We start from the raw sequence: 20,077 nt of genomic DNA, 5'->3' as shown, positions 1-20,077 counted from the left end.
CAAAGAATCCATGTGCAGAAAAGAGGTAATAGCAAGGTCAATATTAGATCTATTATGTAAGAAAGTGCTGTCCTGTGTGCCTCATTGATATCTTAACCACCAACTGTTATAATACTTTAAAAATTACAGGTATCATTCTCACTGTATTCAAGAATTAAAACAAAGGTACCTCTACATGTCAGGTCAAACATCTACCTACCCCAAAAATCTGATGGAGTCCAATAACACATAAGTGGAAAATAGAATAAAGTAATATAACAATATTGCAGTCTCAGCCTCACAAATTATGAAAAACTGTATTTGCTTTCATTCAATAATGTCTTTGAGATTGTCAGGAATAAACTTAAAAACATGAAAGCATATGACATTGACTGGAAGAGTCCTCTATAGTCTAATTTCCTGCTGATATAAATAGAAATATTTTTTAAACTGATAGATCATAATTTTCCAGTTTCTGAACTACTAAAAAAAAAATTAAACTTCCATCTTAAATTTATCTATAATTACTACTGAGCTATTTTGTTTTTATTGGTGTTCATTTACAAAGCTGAGCTCCAACCCAAGCTTTACTCTGGCTATCCACACAGAGCTTCTGTTCTGCTAGCCAAACAAGCCATGTTATCTTTGTTTACCCCAAATAGTTGGGATTTTTACTCCTCTGACTTTTGCTCCTGTCTTTCCTGAACAGGGAATTACAGATCATACCAGAGCAGGATTTACCAGTTCTTTGTGCAACACTTTTCATTGGGAAGATCTCCCTTGAGCAATGGATCCACCTTACACAAGATTAACTGCTTTATTGAATTAGAGTAAAAATCCTGTCTGTCAAAATTAGTTAAAAAATAACTAGCGTCCTTCATACTAACACATGTGCACACACCTAGAGTAGCAAACATACATCTAACAAAAGGATCGGCATCAAACTGAGGTCAGGTGACAGAAGTGTAAATAATGAAAAATTTGAATTATATTAAATTGGGAATCATTGATAGTATTAGTGAGAACTGAAAAGAGAGAAAGTAACATAGATAAGAAAAATTAAAGGTAGAGGAAAAATATATTGAAGTTCATATTGAAAAAATTATGGTAGTGCATAATAAGAATTGGAAAGTGGAAATGTATAAAAGCTATGATGTAGCACATGCATCTTAACTGAATGAAAAAGTTTTTTCCCCCTATGCAGCTATAATTGTGTACATGCCTTGCATTATTCCAGTGCAATATTTTGATTCCTTAAATCCAATCTGAGATACAACGTGTAAGCACAGTGGTACCTCTAAGTATATAAATATATAAATATATAATATTTAATAATTAAACAGAAATAATCCTTGTATTAGAACCTGATGTAATACCTCTACAGCAAGCCTAAAGGTACATGATCTTTTTTGTATAGCAGCTCATAAGCTCTTTATAAATATAGACTCATTAAGAGGAAAAGAAATTACCATTACATCAAACTCTAAATTTAAGATACTTTCTTAAGAACTGAGGGTTAAGTGAAATTGGTCTCCTATATTGTTACCAAGGAGTTTTCTCTGTGGGTAGCTATATAAATACACACTATTCATACAAGTGAAAATATATCCTTCACAAAGTACACCAGCCCTCTTGCCATCCATGAAGGAGACCAGCCAACATCCCATGGAAACAGAAATAACTGCCCAAATACATGCCACAACCCCTTCAGCATTTTTCACTATCAGGAGGTAAAAGAATTCCACATAGATCTTAATTATTTTTCAACTGTGTCAATTCTGTTTATCCACTCCAGCAGAAAATTCAGTAGAAGAGTGTACTGAGTTTGTATGTTAAGGTTATTGTATCAGGGGTCTACAGGGATGGTTTCTGTTAGAAGTCTGTCCTATGTCTGATGGAATACCAGCTGGCTCCAAGACTGACCTATCACTGTCCAAGGCTGAGCCCATCAACCACAGCAGTAGCACCTCTGGGATACCATGGTTAAAAAGGGGAAAAAGTTACTGCATAGGAGCAATGGTATGTGGGAAAGAGAAATAAGGGTATGTGAGAGAAACAACTGTGTAGACACAGACATGCCTGACCTCTGAAGCCTTTAGCAAAGACCATGGTGAGGCAGGCTGTGCCCCCACAGCCCATGGAAATCCACAGTGGAGCAAATATTCACTCGCAGCCCATGGAGGTCCAGGGTGGGGCAGATATCCACCTGCAGCCTATGAATGACTGCATACAGGATCAGGGGTATGTCCAAAGGAGTCTGTGACTCCTCGTGGGGCCTACACAGAGCCAGCAGGCTCCTGGCAGGATCTGTGGCCCCAGAGACAGGAACCCATGCTGGAGCAGGTTTGCTGGCAGGAACCATGGCTCCACGGGAGATTCTTGCTGGAACAATGTGTTCTGAATAATGCACAACAAGGGAGGGACCCATGCAAGAGCAGCTCATGAAGAGCTGCAGTCTGTGGGACAAACTCATGTTGGAGAAGTCTGTGGAGAACTGTTGCCTATGGGAGGGAAACCAGGTTAGAATCATAGAATAGTTAGGGTTGGCAAGAACCTTAAGATCATCTAGTTCCAACACCTCACACTAAACCATAACACCCAAGGCTCTGTCCAACCTAGCCTTGAACACTGCCAGGGATGGAGCATTCACAGCTTCCTCGGGCAACCCATTCCAGTGCCTCACTACCCTAACAGTGAAGATCTTCTTCCTTATATCCAGTCTAAACTTCCTCTGGTTAAGTTTGAACCTGTTACACCTTGTTCTATCACTACAGTCCTTAATGAAGAGTTCCTCCCCAGCATCCTTATAGCCCCTTTTCAGATACTGGAAGGCTGCTATGAGGTCTCCACGCAGCCTTCTCTTCTCCAGGCTGAACAGCCCCAACTTTCTCAGCCTGTCTTCATAGGGGAGGTGCTCCAGTCCCCTGAGCATCCTCGTGGCCCTCCTTTGGACTTGTTCCAACAGTTCCATGTCCTTTTTATGTTGAGGACATCAGAACTGTACACAATACTCCAAGTGAGGTCTCAGTGTACCCCATCTGAAAGCAAAAGGGATTATTTTACCCAGCTTCAGATTCAAACTGATCCCAAAGTTCGGTCTCTTTCTATAGATAATCTTTAAAACCAGCACTGAATCAGCATTAGTGTAAACAGAATACATCAGTAAACCAAATCAAACTGCACCTTCCTAAGGAGATTGCTTTTGTCCAGTTTCCCACAGCAATAACTGAAGCACTGTCTCTAGGATAATTAACTGATAGCAGAGAAACTAGTTGCTTGTTACCAGTTTGAGGCAGATGTTTATAGCTTCGTAGAGATACTGCCCAGCAGGAGCATCTCTCAGACCATTCCTATCACACACTAGGATGGGAATTTCTCCCTTCATTGTGCAGAAATTGTGGGGTTCACATAGCAACTGGGAACTTGTGGCAATAATGGTACTAAGATCCAAGGTAAATGCAACTCCCCTCTTCAGGGACATACAATGTCTACAGCTTGTAAACTCTCCAGAATGAGTCAGAGGAAGAAAATAGAAAAACAAGGTATTGACTTTCTCTAACTTCAGAAGATGATGTTAATACCATCTTCCCATACAAGCTCTGTCAGGTAAAATACTGGAACTCTATACCAGGTTTGGGACTGAAAGACTCAACATCTGACTTCAGCCATCAGCTTTCAGCAGGTGTGCCTAGGGAAGCAATGCAAATGATTGCTGTTAAATAGGTTAAGGACTCAACTCAGGTTTAGCCAGCATCTTTGATCTATTTGGTTTCTTCATAGGCATTGTCATGGGTTCAGCAGTAGCAGTCATTTTTCTCCTTCTTGTAGCTGGTGCAGTGCTGTGTTTTGACTTCTGGGCTGGGAACAGTTGCTTGATAGCGAGCAGGTTTTGAGGGTGTTTTTGGTCAGGGCCTTTTCTGAGCACGTGCTGCAGCCAGGTGGAGGAGGGGAGGCCGGGAGGAAGGAGAGACAGGACACCTGACCCAGGCTAGCCAATGAGGTATTCCATACCACGGCACGTCATGCCCAGGATGCAACTGGGAGAGAGCCAGAAGGGGTGGAGCAGGGGGGGAAATGGAGGAGGTAGCACGTGGTGCTCAGCCGGGCAGGGTGGAGTGAGTTATGGGTCAGTGGCTGGTGGGGTGTTGTATTTCTTTTCGCTTGTTATTTGCTTTATCATTATTATTTGCAGTAATAATGCAGTAGTGATTTGTGTTATGCCTTAGCTATTAAACTGTGCTTATCTCAAACCATGGGGGCCACATTCTTTGGATTCTCCTTCCTAACTCTCTGGGAGCTGGGGGAGCAAGGGGGGGAGTGAGTGAACGAGCTGTGTGTGGACTTGGTTTAAACCACGACATGCATTTAGGGCAAAAAAAAAAGAAAAAAACCAAAAAAACAAAAAAGGAAGGCTGGAATGATCCAGAATTACTCTGTCACTCTTACTCTAAAGGTATTTATGTGTTCATTAACTTGCATGTTTTCAAGTAGCAAGTAAAATCATTTGGCATTCCTTTGAGAAGTATAGAGTAGCAGTACTTCATTTCGCTAGGACCCTGCCCATTCTGCTTGTGCTGAATTACCTCAGTTTGAATAAATATTTACAGTTGTCTTTCAGCAAGAAAAAGACACTTGAATTATCTAGCATGACCTGTTCTTTTGTTATAGTGGCACAATTAATGTACATTACTAATATTTATTCTGTTCCTATAGGTTTTTTGCTGTGACAGCTAGCAAACAGGATGAGGCAATGGGGCTTTGGTATGACCCTGTGATCAGTGTTGGAGTTCTTAGGAGACACCTTTATGCTGTAAGAATAGTAATACCATCAAATGCTGAATAAAAAGAGGAATTGGATTCAAGGAGTCCAGGTACAAGCCTGGTTTCATGGTACTATCAAAGCTGAGAATCTAAAGGTCATTGTATTTCATAAATTGATCCCAGAAGCCATATTCTTGGTTGTAACATGAGACTTCTTTATGTAGAATAAAAATATATATATTTCAAGACTATTTCAATAGACTATTCAAATATTTCATGGAATTGTAGAATATCTTGAGTTGGAAGGGACCCATAAGGATTATCTAGTCAAACTCTTTATTATTTTATTTTTCCTAGCTCCATTATTATTATTATAACCATCCCTTACACCTGTATCATGGCATTTTATTCCACCTATTTGAGGAAGAAATTACCTGATTTTAACTTTTCCTCCAGTCTTTTTCTCTTCTTTCCTTTCCCACAAGTTTGAAAGAACAGCTGCTGCCTTATACAATTATTTTAATTGTTTGCATGCTATAAAACTGTTAAAAGCAATTTTAATTTTAACAGTAAATAGGTTTTATTGCCAAGTTATACTTTTGCTTATAGCAATAGATGGCAACGGGTGGTTAAAAATATATTTGATTCTGAACTATTATTTCTCCTTTATCCACTGTATAATCAATGAAGTGATACTATTTTGCCCTCAGGAAAAAAAAATAGAAATGCTAATGGAAGCAATTAAAAGATATGAATAATACTGACACCTCTTTATTATCTTTCAGGTACATTCGGAGTTACCCAACACATTAAGTGGTAATGATGCAGTTACAGTTATTTTCCAGTTGACATGATTCGTTCTGTGGCCCAGCCACATTTACCTTGTTGCTTTGAAGCCCTTCATACTAAGTTATTTGATTTCAGAAATAAAGTAAATAGGTATATGAAATGACCTCATCCCTAATTTTGAAAGCCATGGGTATAAACGGCATTTCCATGGTCTACAGCACTAGTGTAAGTTATATGAGTGCTGTGTTCCTTAGACTGGGGAGTTTCAGACTAGAATGGTGTAAAGAGCAGACATTTAGGGCTACAAAACCAGAAGTGTTACACCACCACAAGACATCTGACCCGTGCGTTAGATACTTACATCCATGTTTACACCCTCAAAATGTCCCATTCTTCCTACTCTTGTGATCCTGACATCTTCATCTGAGCTTGTTTTTTCAGCTTCTGGGGTATTTCTGTTGTCTGAAGAGAGGCCACATAGTAAGCCCTTTCTAGAAATGTAAAACCTATCAGGAATCTATTCATATCTTGTAAGGACCCCTGAAAAAACAAATACATATCTGTGGTGTGCAACAGAAAGTTTCAAATTGCTTGAGCATGCTTTTGAGACCATCAGTCAGTGAAACATAGAGGAGTTATGAAGTCTTGCAAGTCCCAATATTAATAATAATAAACTGGTATTCTGTACAGGAATTAACGATGTGCCTGAAATGGCAGAGTAGACTTAACTAAGGAGGACCTGACATTCCTGTCTTCCTGATGATTCTTAAATGCTAAGTCTGGAAAGCTTCTGTATAAAGACTAGGCTGTTTATTTATTAGAACTGGGAGCTTTGGCATGGACCAAAATACAAACATTATTTCAAGCATTCAGGATAAAAGTATTTATGCAGCCAAATTAAAATGCAAAAGTTCAAATATGGCTTTAAATTGTATATCTAAAGTTATGTTGTTGTCTGTAATAGTAGTGAAATAAGAGACTGCTTGAAGAACACCAAAGGATTGCCTATTAAGAAAAAAAAAAGCTAGCATTATTACTTAAGAAAACAAATTGCTAGCATTAAAAATTCTTTTTATGATGATATATACTGTCTGCATGATTTTCCATGCACATTAAGTACTTGTCCTAGTGAGAAACAATGCCTCCTCTCAGGACCCTTTTTATACACTAGATAGCTACGTGTATTTTTAAGCATTCAACAGCTATCATCATGTAATTTATTTTATTCACCTCTGTATTGTTATTTGTTTCAGCTGCATAAAATGTGCTTTTATTTTGCTCAAATATTTACCTTGTTAGCCTGATTGGCCTATATGACCAATTGTTTATTCTTTGATCAGGCTGAAACACTGAGCCTTCTGCACTGCCTTCCATGTTATTGATTAGTCAATCAATAAGGAGGTAGAGGGTTTTTCTTACATTTTTAATGCTTGAATGCTACATTGCATGGTAAACTATTGCCCAGCAGTTTGCATTGGACAAAGGAATAATACATTTCTTATTAAAAAGAAGTGCAAAACAAAGCTTCCCCCAAACGTTATCATCAAGGTGCTTGATCTAATAAAAGGCTAATAATGTTGGTTTAATAAGTGACATGGAGGAAGTGGCTAATACAGTCCATAAAATGGAAATTTCTTCATCAGGATGACCAGATAAACCTGCACGGATGAATAATTCAAAATTTGTCAGACAGCTGATCAGATAAATCCAAATGTCAGCAGTTTGGAAAACAGGACATTCACCATCAATGTAGGAGACTTGAATAATAAATAGGGAGTATCGAAGAACAGAAGATATCAACAAATTAAACTGATGTCATTGTTAAATGAAGAGGGATAAGAATTATAGACAAATGGGAAGCTTAAGGTTAAAAATTACTTGCTGGTTGCCTCTTTGATGGCGTATCCAGAGATATAACCTCACAAGGTTTTTGGGGACTTCCCGAGCTTCACCTTCAACCAAAATATGTATTCCCTTTTAAATACTTTCCTCAGGAAGAAAACATTTTTTGTTGCAATAAATGACTCATATAAAGAAACCTGCTCAGGATGTGCAAAGGCAACTGGGATGCTTTTCGAGAAAATAGGACAATTAGGGTACAATATCATCCATACTGGTTACTGGAAACATAGCTTATCTCATTCTAGTCTCTGAACCATGTTGGGGATTGTCCAGCAAAGTGCTAACTAGAACAGGCCAGAACTGCACTTGGTAAAGTACTAATTGTTAACAGTATTGCGTGCAGTTCTGGTGCCCTCAACATAAAAAGGACATGGAACTGTTGGAACAAGTCCAAAGGAGGGCCATGAGGATGCTCAGGGGACTGGAGCACCTCCCCTATGAAGACAGGCTGAGAAAGTTGGGGCTGTTCAGCCTGGAGAAGGCTGCGTGGAGACTTCAGAGCAGCCTTCCAGTATTTGAAGAGGGCCTACAGGGATGCTGGTGAAGGACTATTCATTAGGGACTGTAGTGATAGGACAAGGAGTAATGGGTTGAAACTTAAACTGCAGAGGTTTAGACTGGATATAAGGAAGATATTCTTTACTGTGAGGGTGGTGAGCTGCTGGAATGGGTTGCCCAGGGAGGCTGTGAATGCTCCATTCCTGGCAGTGTTCAAGGCCAGGTTGGATGAAGCCTTGGGTGATAGGGTTTAGTGTCAGGTGTCCCTGCCCATGGCAGGGGTGTTGGAACTAGATAATCTTAAGGTCCTTTCCAACCCTAACTATTCTATGATTCTATGATTCTACGATATGCATGGCTGAGGCTAAGGCTTCAGCCGTGACTTCGCCTTTTCTACCTACACAGTCAAGAGTTCTGAATACTCTCTGGAACAAACATAAAAAAAAGACTTAACAAAAACCTGTCGTACTTCAAGTTCTGAGGTTGCAGATGAACAGGAGTTCAAAGTTCACAATCCTGAATTCCTATGGATACTCTTATTGGTACAGAAAACACTTGAAATGAGATTGAATTGATCTACAGTTAGGTAACTTCATAATTTTACAATTTAGAAATTTGAAGACCAAAGGAAAACTGCAGCTACAGATCACCTCTAATCTGGGTTATGTAAGTTAGGGAGATTTGTTTTTTATTCCTTTTCTTACCTTAGTAGTTTCTAAATAAGAAATGTTAGGCTCAGATATGAAGACATCTGACTACTCAGGCCCTTTCAAGCTGTATTGAGGCTCTTACAACTTACCTGAATATTTTGTTCCATCTTTTCTTTCAGCAACTTGAACCTTCTCAACTGTCAGTGAAGCTGTCCAGTCAAACAGCTTAGGCAAGATTTAGGAAGTATGTCTTCATTAGAAATGGCAAATAAAAAAAGAGATTTCTCATAATTGAAAAAGATGGCTGGGATTTTTAAAAAGCAAGACAGTAATTGTTAATTTTTCATTTTTACATCCTGTATTTTGCCGACATTTAATCACTATCATGAAAGGATTAACTTTACTAAATGTAGATGTGAGTGGTGAATAAGTCTCTGCTTGAGCTAGCTACCTTCATTAATTAAAGATAATTAATCTCACCCCAAATCTCAGCTCCTGTTTCCTTCACCTCTTTCCATTTTCCTGTTTCTCTATTCCTCTTAGCTCAAAGTCAGTGTTACATTTCACATGATTGACTAAAAAGAGAGCACATTTCCCAGGGGAAAAGGAGGAGAATGGGTAGACAAGCTTCCCATACATGAGCCAAATCTTTCAGTTTCTCAAGTTTACACTATTTTTGTCAAGCAAATGGACAAATCTGAAATTAAAATAATTCAAAACTAGTTTATCTTTATATGTCACTCCCTTCCAGCTTTTCACTGATTTGTTTTCTATTTAATGCCCTGATTTTTTTCTTCCTTCTATAATATCACAATATATTGCCTAGATGTTTTATCTTGGCTTTACATAGTGTTATTATCTAAAATGAAATTCCAAGATATATGTTGGTACAAAAAAAAAAAATAGCTCAAACAAATTGTGACAATAGATAGAAAAAGTAAATAAATATACATGAGCTATTTAAAATTTGAATTTACAAGAAATAAACATAGCACACCTCTTTGGGGAAAATATACAAGTACTAATGAAACAATTATTAATGCTCTGGTTATATATTCAGATTTTTGTGGTTCTTTGTTTAAGAAGTTGCACTGAGTTTGTGTTGCTCATGCATGATAATATCCACAATTCAGAGCAGTTGTGGTTCAGTTTTTGAGCAAAATACCTCATGTTAGCAATGATGAAGAAAGGTGGATGCAGCCCACACATATCTGCTTAAAATCAAGAAAAGTCATGCTGAGAAATAAACTTGATGATTATTTCTGACCCATCTGTTTCCCATAATATATGCATTTTACATCTGAAAGAATCCCTCTGGTAGTACTTCATCTGCCTCAAATGTCTGGTCACATCCCATAAACACCCTGCAGCACAGTTTGATGGGGAACACATACAGTCCTTCTACTAGAGGGAAAATGAGGCAGTCCATGTATGTCATCAGGTTGAAGGGAAAAAAGCTCTCAGTGTTGCAGGTTTAACAGGAGAGAAGAAAATGCCAACAGCACCACCAGCGCATGGTGGTGGGAGTCAGGGCAAAGCACTATTATGTAAAGTCATGATGCTATGTGAGCAGCCATGGAGCTCTGTGCCATGCACAGGAACAGGATGAAGTCTAGACTTTGAGTTAAGCCATATTTTGCTTCTGTTGTCTAGACACGCAGTTTCATTTATAAAGTACAGGCAGATGCACAGAGGATTACTTTATTTTGTCCTATAGATCTGTTTGTATGTTTCTTAATGATGTACTGCTGAATTTGTACAAACTAGAGCAGTAAGCTATATGTAGTCTAGAGATGTTACCTATAACCAAATGTGTCTGCCTCAGAAAAGGAGAGGTAGAATTCTCTTTCCATAAAGTTAGTTAGGTTCTTAGAGCAAGAAATAAGAGGAGAAAGAAATTATGAAGTTTCTCATAAATATGGAATTGTCTCTGAATAATTATCTGCAGCACAGCGGATTGCAAGAGACGTTTTTACAGCACTGCTCCATGCCTATACACATACATGCTCTTTTAAAGAAATATTGCAAGTTGATTTATTCCCTACTTGTCTATAGCACCTGATAAACACACTCCAATGTGTCAAGGAATATGTCAAAGGCAAAGATGTCAGAAGAACATAAATTTCCAAATACTGTTCTACAACTTGCTTTCTGACTAGCAATCAGCTCATTAGCTGTCAGCTTCATTGCCTAAGAAGCTTTTGATCTGGTCAAGGGTGGGAATCTTGGTGGTTTCCATAGACTCCTATTTCTGAAAGAAAAAGAAAGAACAAAAGCAGACTTGAAGACAAGCATCTCTAAAGGTAATTAATACTATAAGATGTTAATAACTTTTAGAGCAATTTTTCTTTTTAAAACATGAGAGGGTTTTTTGAAGATGCTTTTCAATGTTTTTGATAACCTTGATGTGTGCCAAACAATGAATACAGTTTTGCTTTCCGCAAGAAATTGGGGTTTACAGCAAAGTTAGGAGAAACGCTTAGCTTGTTGACAAGTTAAGCAAAATACTTTGAGGAAAACAGACATCACTCCTAGTATATATATGTCATGACAGTGACATCAAGAAGTACCTGCACACATTTGCCAATCTTTCTTTAAGATTTCAGTGCAGAATTACACCAGTACAGTGTTTTTCTCCAGAAGTCCTTGAGACATGATTTAGCTGAAAAATCCACACCTACAGACTGCCTTCAAAAAAAAAAAAAAAACTTATTTCATAGTCAACATGTTTTTCTTCTTTATTTTTATTTCCTTCACAATGTTTAGCCAGTAGTTCAATAATGGCATGGGATGGAAATTCATCTGCATATGGAGTTCACAGGCACCTATCCAAAACAAGATGTTTGATGCCAGAAGATAACGGTCATTAAACATGAAGTGAAATCCCTGTAAATGTTACACATCTTTCAGAATGCAAGGATTTGATAGAGTATACTTCTAAAGCAGTATCTTTTTCATATAGTGAATTCTAATATGAGTTGTCATGTTATAGCTAGCAATCTAGGTGATTTGTGAATGCATTTTACTGTGGAAAAGCAACAGAAAAGTGCTTTTTTATGTTTAAGGTGTGCAGCTTAGCTTTCCTTTGCAATGAACAAGGTCTTGGAAAACATTGCTAAGTTGGCATGATGACTGATGGCCAAGTTAGATACTACAGTCAGAATGAAACTGAAGTTGCATCATTCCTCTATCCTCACGAAAAATCATACTTAGAGGGTTTGCCAGAAAAGCTTGCATTTCACATATAAATAATGTAAATAACATTTCACATATAAATATAATGCTGAAGTGATTTCTATTACAAATGCAGTTCTCTTTGACAAAAGATGATCAACACAACTTTTCTTGACTAGAGTCTATCAGAAAATGGGAGCACCAGGTATAAGTGGAGATGTTTCTCTAATGGTAGAAAATTTCTCATGAAGCCCACAGGAATCTCTTTTCACCATGATAAATGGCTGGTCAGAAGGTATTTGTGAAAATGCATGCAAGTAATATAGTAAGCATGCAGATGTTTTTTAAAATCTCACTCTGTTGTGCTGAAACCTGCCATAAAGTTCAAAGACATGTTAAAACAGGACACCCTGTGCTCACATCTTTGATCTCAAGCTGGGAAGTAGAAGAAGTGCTAGCACATGGTAGGTTTGTTGTGAAGACTGGTGGACCTCCTGTTTGTCCACCACCCAGTAGATCTATGTAAGTGCAATAAATACAGAGTGAAGATTCATTATAAAAGTACAGTTGTTGCACAGACATTCATGGAAAGTCTCTTAGAAAAAAAACATAGAATTATTGGGATCTTGTCATTCAGCTATGATGCCTTGGGGTATCCAGTTTTTCCAGTAGGGTAGTCAATCCCTGTCCAGATAGTGACAAATTCTTTTTAATGCAAAGGAGTGTTCAAGGCCAGGTTGGGCAGGGCTTGGAAATACCTGTTCTAGTGGAAGGTGTCCCTGTCTGTGGCAGGGGATTGTAACTAGATGAGCTTTAAGGTCCATTCTAATTCTAACCATTCTATGATTCCTTGATCCTTACAACAGCATCTTCAGCTGGACCAAACTTGACAGCACAGTTTCTCCAAACCTCGCATTTGTTCAACAGGACAATAATGCTCTGGGGTAACCACCTACTCCATCTTCCAATTATGCTATTTACAAGCTCTTTAATTCTGGATTTTGTAGTTTGAGAAGAAGCCATGAGGAAAGTGATACCTGCAGCCTTTGAAACCTTTGAAACCTTTGACAATAAGAACACATGAGGCAGTAGCTTCTCATACTGATGTTTATAGGTTGTGTGGAAGTAAAGCTGGTAAAGCAGAGCTGAAGCCAAATGGATCAGTGATGAACCTAACTAGATAAACTACAAGAGGATCTTGTCCTTTTTCTGAGCTACAAGAGGAGCAGCATTTCTTGATAGAACAATATGCAGATCTTCAGGTAAACTTCAGGATCTTCAGATGAGCTCTGAATAAGATGTTCCTGTGCTAGATATCTCATTTATGGGGAGTTTTAAGCTCTCTGACTTCTCCAGTTACCTCTCAGAGGATTCAATAAGTCAGAATTGTTAGAAGAGATGAAGGCTGTCCTCTTACCATGAAGCATATCACAAGCATATTTTTGTAAACTGTTTCAAACTTTGCCAACAGGCAGCAAGGACCTACTTCAAATATTCTCCCATTTAGAACTGACTTCCCATGAGCATGAGCCAGGCAAAGCTGACTGCTTTCATCCGTTTAAAATGTGAACTACACAAGCACAGAAGTATTCTGCGTATTTCAATTGCTTTAGAAAAACTATATGGAAGTGAAATTATATTTTAAAAAATATTTTAAAATTTGTATGTGTTGTTATTTATGCACTTGGATAGAGGTGGCTGTCATAAAATTATCCTGGTTTAGACTACTTCCTTTACTTGAATTAGAAGTGGTAGTACCTGACATTTTGGAACATTTCCTATTGCTGGAGTGCCTCTTGCTTTTGCTTGGTTTGAATTTGTTTTGTTATTTAACAAAAATAAATAACATAGATATGTCAGTTGTATAACCTAAGTTTGCTTATGTATTTTTCTCTTTCATTTAAACTCCATTATTTATCTTTGCTGCCTTATTCTCTTTTACACAACATAATCAGCAATATGAGCTATGCCAACTAATCTGAAAAAAAATCTATTAACTTAAGAACGTTGACCTAAAATTCTATATAATCATCTGGGATAGAAATAAAGGAGTCCTTTAAGCTCTACTTGAGACTTTTTTTAGTTTAGGTGGGATTTGAGCCAGTCCACAACTTTCAGTAGCAAATTAACTAACATCACTGGCTTCCTTTGACATCATTGTCTCTTCTGGCTGAATAATGTAAAATGCAAAAAGAGATTTAGGGAATGAGCCTTTCTTCTCCTGCTATGAGAGTCTTAGCATGAAGTTAACTTTTAACTCTCCAGGAGTTAATTCCTTCTGTGTGCTGGCATTTTCTGAAGTAAGGCTTATGAAAAAGAGTCTCTATATTAAACTATTCTCCAAGATTAGCAAATGATTCAGGAGAGAAGAGAGAAGAACTTGGAATTATACCCATAACATGCATTCGAATATTTCACATCGGTAAAAACATAAATATAGAATTACTGGAAAAACATTTGCTTTTCCTTCACTATTAAAGATCCAACCTTCTCAATTGTATAATGCCAATAACATATCTGCCTGTTTTAACTTTGGATACTTCTTTGTTTATGAAATAGGCTGCTTTCATCTATTGTTGCATAAAAAAAAAATCAGTTCATTTGCATTTGTTCTTTTTTGCTGGAGTAGCATACTGAAACTGTAAAGTGGGAACTGTGCCAGGGTGATATGGGTACCACGGAGATATCAGACATCACACAATCTGCAGACCACCCAGGGACATTTTGCAGAGGATTTCAGGTCCCCTTCTAGGAATAAGGGAGCTGTAAGTGTCTGTCTTTAGACCAAGTATAAAAAATATATCCTATTCTACGATGTGATCTCTGGTGTTCCTAGTTACTGTGTAAGAAAGTTAGTTAGAAGGTAACCTGATAAGCTATCTTGCATAGCCCTTGTAATATGGATGAATGATAATAAAAGTGGATGTGTGACAACTAATTAGAGAATTCTCTCACTGAACAGGTTATCTCTTTATGTTCAATGTCCCCATGCTTCACTCACATTGTGTACTCTTTTGCTTTCCAAGATTAAACAAAACCACAAAACCCACCTCACAGCCTGTTATTTTGACAGTTGTACAGTTCAAGAAAAAAATGATTTATCACCTACTGACTTACGATTTCTGAGGCTGTGTGAAATCATTCACTGCATCCAAACAAACTTAGTCCTTCGCTGAACAAGGGAACATGTGACATGCATGACTGCAACACAGCATGAAGATTTGGTATGTGCTGTGAAGTGCACCATTATCCAAAATAAACAGCTGGTTCCATTATGAGTTAAGAAAGTGGACAGATAACAAGCCTGCTAGGATTATAAATACCTATTGACTTTGCAGGTAATAATTCAGAAAAGCTAAATGGATTCTTGCTATTCACTCAAGACTTGTTTAGTGGCAACAGCTGAAGATTAGTTTCTGCTCTAAATTACTGTTAATTGAATCTTGTTCTCTGTGTTTATTTCTAGCTTTATCAGAATTTTCAGGCTTATCTGCAGCTCTGTAAATATTTTTTGTTCATTCCAGCACAGCCTCAAGAAAATTCATTGCTTTTCCCAAATCCTTTTCCTTTACCTGTATGTACTACATTTCTTTTTCACTGATAATTTAAAGAAATTGGGCTCAAGGTGGAAGTATCAGCATTTCTGATACACAGACTTGAGGGAGGTGGACTGGCTTTAATTTGAAGCCAAATGCCTGGTGCAAAGGCATGCAATTCCTGCAGTTGCTCCTGATGCAAACACAGACTAAAATCTATTATTTTGATTCTCAGACATGCAGAACAAGTGCAAAAATTGCAGTTTCCTGTCTCAAATAATGGGCAAAGGAATTGTACTGCTCCACTAATCTCAAATGACATGGGAGACAGAAACCAGCAGCTCTTGCTAACAAGGGGAAGAAAAAAAAAGCCCTTTTGGTCTTATTAATAATCTATATCTGCTGCAAACCAGCATAGAATTAAAATGCAGTTTAAGACAATTAATGTCTTATGTGACTGCTGTGATGTCCCTGACCAGGAAAATCACATAAACACAAAAGTGATAATACTCTCTTCTCATATTTGAAAAGTAGTATTTCAAACCTTCCAAATCACACTTTATGTTCTTCATCAGATAACTTACCCACATATTGTTTTCAGCTTAACATTTTGGCTATTTTGAAGGCTGCTGTGTTGCATCAGTAATTTCTGGGATAGAACATGATGGAGTAATATAATCCCTTTTAATGGAAACTTACCGAGTCTTACTAGAAAACAACAGAGAGAGATGATGTCATTCAGTGCCCTGGAATTCATGTCATACTCACTGAAAGTTTTTAGCTTTGTAGATGTGCAGGCTTTCATTATAGATTTAAGTCATGTTACTCATGTATTCTGCTCATTTCTTCAGCTCACCTTTGTGCAGAATACGCTTCAGTGCATTACAGTATTTCTCTGTCTAGAATTTGATTTCAGTGGTGTAGGCATCTGCTCCTTGGCCTGAAGTTGCATCATTCCATGATATCAGAATGATGGAAAGAAAATGACAAATTAATTAATATAACAAACATTAACCCATTCCTTGAATCTAGATTTTTTTGCTTATTATTTTCTGGTGTCTATTCCACTTGGAATACCAGTTTATTTGTAAGCCATGGGGATGATGGGAGAGGAGTATAGGTTCAAAAAATAGTCTAGTATTTTAGGTAACTGATGATTCAATTTGACCATTCTGCTGACTACAAAGTGCCACAGGATGAATTGCCTTCTCATCTCCCATCCAAATAAAGCAACTAAGCAAACAGGGAAAGATTCTAGTTTGTTCACAATCACAAACCAATGCACAGATTTCACTGGCAATAGGGCAAAGGAACATTTTACTTGCACCAAGTCTTTCAGACAGTTGATTTTAATGAAGTAATTTGGCATTTCCTAACTTCACCTGTTTTTCTTGCTTCTATGAATGGTTATTTGAATTGCATGTGGAAACACATTTATGCAGAATGGAAGATCATTCTATGCTTAATGTACATATTGTAATAGGGATAGAATGTTAAATTAATAAAAACTACATCCTGTCAAGGGCTTGGTAAATTGATCATTTTAGAAGGTTTAAAGTGACCATGTGATGAACTGGACAGAGCAAAAACCATAACCTTACAGAATTTAATTGGAAGCATGCCATTGGTTTTTAGTTTCCAGCAGTAAGTACTGCTTTAATTCAGGTACAAAAGCAAAGTACTTTAGTAAAATAGCAGGATTGCATTTACTATATGAAACAATGATCCTACAAATATAAGACATTGCACTTTTCCTCTGCCACCTGCTTTGTCTAGCAAGACGAAATTCAATTATACAGCTCTTCAAGGGAAAAATCTGGAGGGGGAAGAAAGCAAAACCCTGTGATATGACATTCTAAGAGCTGAAGAGATTACTTCTAACTTCTATCAGAAAATCCCTATGGCTGATTTAACATCTTGCTCAGTTCATGCAGCTAGAGCCATCTAAATTAGGTGGTTTTCCTAGACTGCTTATCCAGGCTCTCACTGTTAAGAGACAAGAAAGACGTAAGATAAATCATTCATTAAAGTCTCTTGCTTTTCTCTACTTACTGATGTAGAAGACAGAATGATGCCTTTAAAATAAACGGTTGTGTTTTCAGTCACTAAAGGAGAGATGATTTCTACTAATGCAAATACCTTTATGTGAGGAAAATTTGAGCTTTGCCGTTCTAGGGTGGCATTTCCTTAGGACAGAAAATGACAAAACCTCAAAGTCGAATGTAGACATGTTGAGTATATCCCAGCTAGGACAGCAAGAGTTGTCACTGTTACCACATTCTGTAAGAGCGGATAGACAATGGAACACTTCTTTAGGTAGGAAGTTATGGAAATATTGTATTCTTATTAAAAGTTCAAAGAATTTTAAGTTACATTTTCTTATACTGGAAAAAAAAAAAGGCAGGACTTCAGGATTTGTTCCATCAGGTCTTGTGACCTACTTCTATGTTGACAGAACTGGCAGTTTAAACTGTGTTTCTGAAAATATCCCAACCAATTCCACTAGAAGGAAAAAGTAGAATAATTTCATGTTAAGATTAAAGCATAAAATTTAACTGACAGATTAGCTACTCAAACTAAGTGGAAAGGCAGAATGATTGCTTGTCCTCATACTGTTTCCCAGCTAAAAACCAGCTACTGATTTCTATGCTTAGGTCCAGAATGAAACTCTGTGGCCCATGGTGTATCAGAAGTCATACTGTACTTCACTTTAGAAGTTAAATATATGTGTCTGTACAAAATTCAGACTAATTTATTAAGCTTGCAGACATTCTTTTTTTGGTTTTTAGCTTCTTTGAAAAATATTTGTCATTTACCATTAAAAGAGTGATCTTTGATTATATATGTAAAACTTTCTTTTTAGATATGTAAAGATTTTTGTCCTGTAAAAATCTTTACACAACATGATCGAAAAACAGCTTTAGTGCTGTTATAAAGGACAAACAGGAAAAAATCAATGTACTCATGTTAGAATGTTTTTAGGCTAGCCTAGAGACTAGCATTAAAATGTAATCTTTAGTATCATTTTCTTCCTCAGAGTGTAGAAGAAACAATTTCTTGACAAAAATATGATACAACAAACCTCAAGGAGAGATTTTTGTTTAGTTTTAATTTAAGTTATATATTAAGACTCATGTCTCATATTCTTCTGTTTCTTTTAGTGACCTGGTTTTACACATTTCTGGAAAACTGTTGCTGACTGCATCTGCTTCACCCCATCCTTTCCCTTGTTGCATTGTGTCTATTCTCTGAAGCTAGAATTCAGAGAAAAGAAAATGTGTACCAATACTGGGTGCAAGAATATGTACTACTGGCTCACGTGAAGTACTGAAGTAAGGACGTGATTTTTCCAGTTCTGCCATTACAGAATCACAGAATCACAGAATCCCAAGGGTTGGAAGGGACCTCGAAAGATCATCTAGTCCAACCCCCCTGCAAGAGCAGGGTAACCCAGAGTACATCACACAGGAACTTGTCCAGGTGGGCCTTGAATATCTCCAGCGTAGGAGACTCCACAACCCCACTAGGCAACCTGTTCCAGTGCTCTGTCACTCTCACAGTAAAGAAGTTCTTCCTGATGTTCACATGGAACTTCCTATGCTCCAGTTTACACCCATTGCCCCTTGTCCTATCACTGGATATCACTGAAAAAAGCCTAGCTCCATCATCCTGACACCCACCCTTTACATATTTGTAAACACTGATGAGGTCACCCCTCAGTCTCCTCCAAGCTAAAGAGACCCAGCTCCCTCAGCCTCTCCTCATAAGGGAGGTGTTCCACTCCCTTAATCATCTTTGTGGCTCTGCGCTGGACTCTTTCAAGCAATTCCCTGTCCTTCCTGAACTGAGGGGCTCAGATCTGGATGCAATATTCCAGATGCGGCCTCACCAAGGCAGAGTAGAGGCAGAGGAGAACCTCTCTTGACCTACTAACCACACCCTTTCTAATGCACCCTAGGATGCCATTTGCCTTCTTGGCCACAAGGGCACATTGCTGGCTCATGGTCATCCTCCTATCCACCAGGACCCCCAGGTCCCTTTCCCCTGCACTACTTTCCAGCAGGTCAATCCCCAACCTGTACTGGTACGTGGGCTTGTTCTTCCCCACATGCAAGACTCTACACTTGCCCTTGCTGAATTTCATCAAGTTTCTCCCCGCCCAACTCTCCAGCCTGTCCAGGTCTCCCTGAATGGCAACACAGCCTTCTGGTGTGTCAGCCACTGCTCCCAGTTTAGTGTCATCAGCGAACTTGCTGAGGGTACACTCAGTTCCCTCATCCAGGTCGTTGATGAAAATATTAAACAGCACTGATCCCAACACTGACCCCTGAGGGACTCCACTAGTCACAAACCTCCAGCTAGATTCTGCCCCATTGACCACAACTCTCTGCCTTCTTCCTTTCAAACAGTTCTTGATCCACCTCACTACCTGATCGTCAAGCCCACACTTCCTTAGCTTATCTATGAGAATGCTGTGGGAGGCAGTATCAAATGCCTTACTGAAATCAAGAAAAACCACATCTACCGCTCTACCATCATCCCTCCACCTAGTCACTTCCTCATAGAAGGCTATAAGGTTGGTTAAACGTGACTTCCCCTTCATAAAACCATGTTGGCTGTTCTTAATAACCCCCTCATCCTTGATATGCCTAGAAATGGAGTAAAGAATAAGTTGTTCCATCACCTTTCCAGGGATGGAGGTAAGGCTGACCAGTCTATAATTACCCGTGTCCTTCTTCTTGCCCTTCTTATAGACTGGCATGACATTTGCCATTCTCCAATCTTCAG

The sequence above is a fragment of the Melopsittacus undulatus genome, chromosome Z (assembly GCF_012275295.1).
Source record: "Melopsittacus undulatus isolate bMelUnd1 chromosome Z, bMelUnd1.mat.Z, whole genome shotgun sequence".
In the NCBI taxonomy this organism is placed as follows: Eukaryota; Metazoa; Chordata; class Aves; order Psittaciformes; family Psittaculidae; genus Melopsittacus; species Melopsittacus undulatus.
Note: the sequence above shows the minus strand (reverse complement) of the source record.